Source organism: Cryptomeria japonica, chromosome 2, assembly GCF_030272615.1.
Source record: "Cryptomeria japonica chromosome 2, Sugi_1.0, whole genome shotgun sequence".
Classification (NCBI taxonomy): Eukaryota; Viridiplantae; Streptophyta; class Pinopsida; order Cupressales; family Cupressaceae; genus Cryptomeria; species Cryptomeria japonica.
This window is the reverse complement of record NC_081406.1, coordinates 662,335,638-662,342,024: the sequence shown is the minus strand read 5'-3', so window position 1 is coordinate 662,342,024 and position 6,387 is coordinate 662,335,638.

Genomic DNA, 6,387 nt, shown 5'->3' with positions numbered 1-6,387 from the left:
GGGTGCTAAGACATAAAGTGATGGCAAGGGACATTGCAAGGGGCAGATAGCTGACCCTTGATGGAATCAACAGAAATAAGAAACGAAGTTCCTCTCCTGGAACATAAGGGGTCTCAATAGTCCCCAGAAGCAATTTGCTATTAAACAATATATCTTAGAAATGAAACTTGATATTTCTCTTCTTTAGGAGGTTAAAATGTCTTACCAAACTTTTGCAACCATTGTTGATAAACTTTGGCCTGGGGCTGCCTTTTTGTATGTGGATGCTTTGGGGGCTTCTGGGGGAATTGCTACCCTTTGAGACCCCCTAAAAATCCAAGGAAAGATTTATGTTAGCAATCAAAATTTCTTAGCGGTCACCTTTCAACATGATGTGCACTTTTGGCATCTGTTCAATATATATGCCCCCAACTCTAAAATGGGAAGGCATCTGGTGTGGGAGGAAATTTCTGAACTCATCTTGACAGACCAGAAATCTCAATACATGTTGGCTGGAGACTTTAATACCCCTATCTACCCCTCTGAAAAATGTGGTGGGCTAGTTGATTTTACATATAGCATGGGGGATCTCACCAACCTCATTAATGTTACTAGCCTCTTCGATCTTGATCTTCAAGGTGTCCCTTACACCTAGTTAAATAATAGCAAAGGCAATCACCTAATTCAAGTCAGACTGGATAGATTCCTCATCTCTACCAACTGGGATATTGGTCACAACTCCTACCTTAAGACCCTCCCAAGGACTACTTCTGATCATAACCCCCTTCTGCTCCATTGGAAGGATAGACCCTACCTGGGTCCCCCCCTTTCCACTATGAGATTATGTGGACCTCCCACCCTGATTTCAAAAACTTGATCAAGGGTTGGTGGGCTACCCCGATTCAAGGGACTGCTATGTTCATAATTGCGGAGAAATTGAAACTCATCCGCGGAGAAGTCAAAGGTTGGAATAAGGCAACTTTTGGTGACATCTTCAAGAAAAAAAAGGATTTATGCTCCAGACTGGAACAACTCCAGAGCAGTATGGCAACAGGGGACCCCTCCCACTCTATGCAAGTTGAGGAAGAGGATTGTCGTAAGAACTGAAAGGAAACCCTCTCTAAAGAGGAAATCTATTGGAAACAAAGATCCAGGATTCAGTGGCTGAAAGAGGGTGACAAAAATTCGACCTTCTTCCATCGCTCGATGAACATTCATAAAAGGCGAAACTTTATCAAAAGTCTAAGGGATGACTCAGATTAGGAAATCACTGGTGATTCCCCAATTGGCCAAAATGCCACTGAATTCTTCATAAGTATGTACACAGTCTGGAAGGAACAATGGATCTCTCCAGGATAGTCTTTTGAGTAAGCTCCCTAATGCTATTGGAGAGGAGGATAAATGTCAGCTACTTGGTCCTATCTCCTCGGAGGAGGTTTGTTTGGCAGTCTTTGCGATGGGGGTTTTCAAGACCCCGAGCCCGGATGGCTTCCCCTCGACGTTTTTCCAGGATTATTGGGACATTGTTAATTATGATGTTACTAAAGTAGTGAAATATTTCTTCAAGATTGGTAAATTATTCAAAAAATGAATAGCTCTTACATTGTTCTTGTCCCTAAGTCATCAAACCCCAATTGAATGAAGGACTTCTGACCCATAAGTCTCTGCAATTCTATCTATAAAATAATTTCCAAGGTCCTAGTGAATAGAATCAAGCCCCTTCTGGAAAATTTTATCAGTCCTGCCCAAAAAGGCTTTGTTCCTAGTCGCCAAATTCTGGACGCTACCATTGCCACTCATGAAATAATCCACTCCATGGACAGGAGCAGAATCCCATGTATGGCTTTCAAGCTCGACATTTCAAAAGCCTATGATAAGGTAAACTAGTGTTTTTTATTTAAAACTCTATCAAAACTAGGCTTCAACCAGAAAGTGGTAGATATGATTCGAGAATGTGTTACTACGGTTCAGTTCTCAGTCTTAATCAATGGGACCCCTAGGGGCTGTTTTAAGGCTGAAAAAGGTATCCAACAAGGAGACCCTTTGTCACCTTATCTTTTCATCATGATTGCTGAAGTTTTGAGTAGAAATGTGGTTGATATGTTGATCAATGGCAGACTGCAGGGATTCAAAGCTACTTCCATGATCCCCCCCCCCAGTTATCCAACAATTTGTTGATGACACTTTTCTGTTTGGGATGTCTTCTGTTATGGAGGCCAAAGTATGGAAAAACTTACTGGCGGATTATGCCAAGGCATCTGGGCAATGTATCAATTATGATAAGAGTAATCTCTTTTTCTTCAACACCCCTAATGACCTTCAGCTTAAAATCCTCTCTATTTTAGGGTGCAAGATTGTTGTTCTTCCGGGGACTTACCTAGGTCTCCCCCTCATGGTTAAAGAGGTCACTCCCGCTTTCTGAAATACTATTCTTGAACGAATATAGAAGAAACTTGTTGGTTGGAAAGGGAAATTCCTTAGTAGTGTGGGCAAACTTCAACTCTTGGTTGCTTCCTTCCAGGGCATCCCGGTTTACTTCCTTTCCTTGTTCAAAATATCTGGCGCTATGGGTGAAAAACTTGAGAAAATCCAAAAAACCTTCCCGTGGACGGGTGTGGAGGAAAAAAGATGCCTTGCTCTGGTAAATTGGGACACTGTTGGCTTACCCAAATCCATGAGAGGACTTGGTATCAGAAAGATAAATGCCCTGAATAAGGCGTTAATTGCTAAAGTGGGATGGACCCTAGCTAAAGGTGAGGTGGACTGGTGTAACATTATCAAGGCTAAGTATCTGGAAAGGGAGCAATTCTATTGTAACTTGACTATGAGAGACCTCCCCCAGGGATCTAAACTATGGAATAACATTCTGAAAAATTAGACTTGTTATTAGAGAAGGACTGAAATGGCAGATTGGAAATGGTAGAAAGATTAGATTCTGGGAGGACTTTTGGGTGGAAGATAAACCTCTGGCAAACACTTGTTTCCACCAAATTATGTATCACCTAAAGGAACACCCAGGGGATTACATTGATGATTATATGGAGCCGAGTAGTAGAAGATGGAAAAACATTGTCCAGATTTTCCCTAATCGGCCCAACATGTTACCCATGGTTCGAGAGCTACAAGATATTATGCTTGAATGTAGAATTCTCCTTGCTCTTCAGGAAGACAAATTCATTTGGAAAGGGACCCGGTTGGGCCTTTCTCGATCAAGTCTTCTTATAGACAACTCTTGAGACCCGTTGGCGATGTTGAGTGTTGGAGGAAGATATGGAACTCTCAACTGATCCCCAAAGTCAATTTCTTTTGGTGGTCCCTAATGCATTGAAAAATCTTAACTCAGGACAATCTTAAAAGGAGGGGCTTCCAACTTTCCAATAGATGCATTCTTTGTAAAGCCGAAGAGGAAACAATTGACCACCTGTTCATCCACTACCCCTTTTTTGGACACTTATGGTCTAGGACCCTAGAAAAATGTAGCCTACAATGGGCCTTTCAGATTAGCATTAATCAGTTTGTTACTAGTTGGACTCCCCCCTTCCACCACCCCTTGATCCTCCAACTATGGAGGCAGATCCCACCGCACATCTGCTAGGGGATATGGAAGGAAAGAAACAACACAATTTTCAGAGATGCTAAAGCCCCCTCGGATAGTGTCTTCCACAATTGCCTCAAAATGATTCTTGATAACATATCGATGACTAAGTGGAAAACCCCCCCCAATCCTCCTAATTCGATGGAGAAAAAAATTGCTAAAGTCTGGAAGCCCCCCCTGGAGTTCGAAGTCTTCAACAACAGTGCTAAAATCAAAAGGAAAAAGACTAAATGGTTAGCCCCAAAACCCCATTGGCACAAACTAAACTTTGATGGGTCTGCTCAAAATGTCTGCCAAGCTAGAGGTGGAATCATCCGTGACCACTTGGGGAATACTGTGGTAGCCTATGCGGCAACCTAAAGAACCATACTATCACCCAGGCGGAGGGAATGGCTCTCCTATGGGGTCTGAGATTTGCCACTTCCATTGGCATTAAAAATATGGAAATTGAAGATGACTCGCAGATCATTGTGGAAGCGGTTAGTGGTAGATCTAATATTGGGTGGAAAGTTGATCCTATTTTGAGGGATGTCAGGATGCTTATGGCTAACCTTGAAGGCTTCACCATCCAACATATCTTTAGAGAAGGGAATGCGGCTGTGGATTCCATGGCGATGGTGGGAAGGCTACAAAACAACTTACGATGTTGGAGGAACCCTAATCTGTTGCCAGTTACCACCAAGGTGATCTTGGAGGCCGAATAAAACCAAGTCCAATTATGAACCCGTATAACCATTACCAGATGAAGCGTGCCAATTTTCAAATTTTAAATTTAGAAGGGAATCCCGTCCATCATGGGCTCGGCCTGCCACGTAGTCATGGATGGCCTTGTCATCACTTTCAAAAGAGATTTATTAATGAGGATAGCAATGATATCGGGAAAGGCTATTTTTTAATTATCATCCGGATGGAGTATATTGGTAGCAATAAAGGCGACAACTGGGATAAGTCTAATCACAATGGTTGGATTGAGGGGCCACACGAGTATAGTAAATTTCAAGATTATGATATCTACTTAGGCATAAGTTGCAATAATTACATCGGTTATCGCGTGATTTTATCTCAAGACTGGGTTAGTTTTTTTCACAACTCTGCTCTTGCTCTAGTTCGGTTTTGTGTTTCTGCTACCCTGTTTCTCCTCTACTCTATTAAGCTGGAGGAAACGACCATGGGGGGTGACAGGCTAAGACTAGAACTCGACAAAACTGATGATCTCAAAGCAAAGCCAACGGTGTGGTTTGTCTTTTGAAAAGGCGGGATCGACAAATTTATGGAAAGCATGAAGGGGAATGATGAGAGATTATCTAAGCAATTCGTGACTTCCTGGGAGGATATAAGGGTTACCATGGGGGGTATCTCCTTCAAAATAAATGAAGAAGTTATTACTCAAGCGACGAGTCTGTCCATGGAGGGGAGGAAATGGAAGAAATAGAGTCACATTTCGGATACCACCAGCTAGAACAAGTTCTTTTGTGAAGGCGAAAAACTAGTGAAAAGGGCGGGCGATTTCAACCGGGAGGAGCTTCCGCCTTCGTGGGATGAGGTCTTCTATATTGTTATGAAATACTTCACTTTGGAGGGAAGGTATGAAATCTTTTACTATTACCACCTCTCATTCCTTAACCACCTTAGAAACAAGGATTTCATCTCCATTTCATTTTTCTTGCTTCATTAGTTGGATTCTAACATTAAGGATATTGTTGAGGCCAAGAAAAAGGAAAAGACTTCCCCATTCTGCACCAAGGCCTCATCCTTTGCCTCTACAACTTCCACCTGGCCCTTTGCTTGCCCTGAACTATCTCCGTCCAGCATGTGGCTGATAACCGCCCCTTGCTATTGCTATCATTAAACCTGATGTTAGCCCCCCTCGGCTTCCTAAAATTGGCTCCTGCAGCAAGAAAAATAAAAAATGCCCTTCTAAGGATGTTAGAACCCCCAAGAAAGTTAGAATCTAGGAAATTGATTTTGATATAGAAATTATTGATGAGGCCAACACCCCTTGCTGTTCTGTGAGACTGGCCTCCAAACCCCCTGAAAAATCGCTAAGAGACACCTCCTCTTCCCATGGAACTAGGAATTCAATCCCTTCGCAGAATGTGGCCCTGTTCCAATCTACCTCGACCCCCCACTCTGTCAGCTCCACTCATGCTTCTAAAAGCTCTAAAAATTCTATGAGTCAGGAGACCGACCCCAAATCCCAAACAAATTCTCCCTCCCCGACCCTCAGGTTTGAGAAAATGATGGTGGTGGAGGAGGTGAGCAGCATAAAGGAGGAAGAAGAAAACAACCTTGTTGAGTTGGTCAAGAAAGTGGAGGTTTTGTTTGATAATGTGCAGGAAATCACTAGCAGGATGGAGGCTATGGAAAACAAGCTACAGGACATCTCCAAGTTTGCTCTGAACGTGATGCGCTGCTCGATGACCACTCTGTGTCTCCTGAAGGAAAATTATATCAAAGGCAAAAACAAGGAAGATGAGGACTACACAACCCTTTTTAAATTCCTCACCAAGGAATGGGCTAGGAAGCTTCTCCCCAAGAGAAGCCATGGAAAACTAAAATAGTTGTTTTTATGTCTCAGAAGGCTGGTTTTTTTTTTGGTCCTAGTTGCCTACGGGCTAATAGTTTTATTTCCAGTTTAGATATGAACTTATCCACCTATTGCCCAGCGTGGCAAAGGTTTATTATGTTTATTATGACTTTTTTATATCTACTGAACTTACGTAGAATGATCATTGTGTTTGATAGAGGTAAGTAAGAGGGTTGTAATTTTGCTGATGTTCTGCTGACAGTTGGCTTGCCACTGTTTCCTTGTT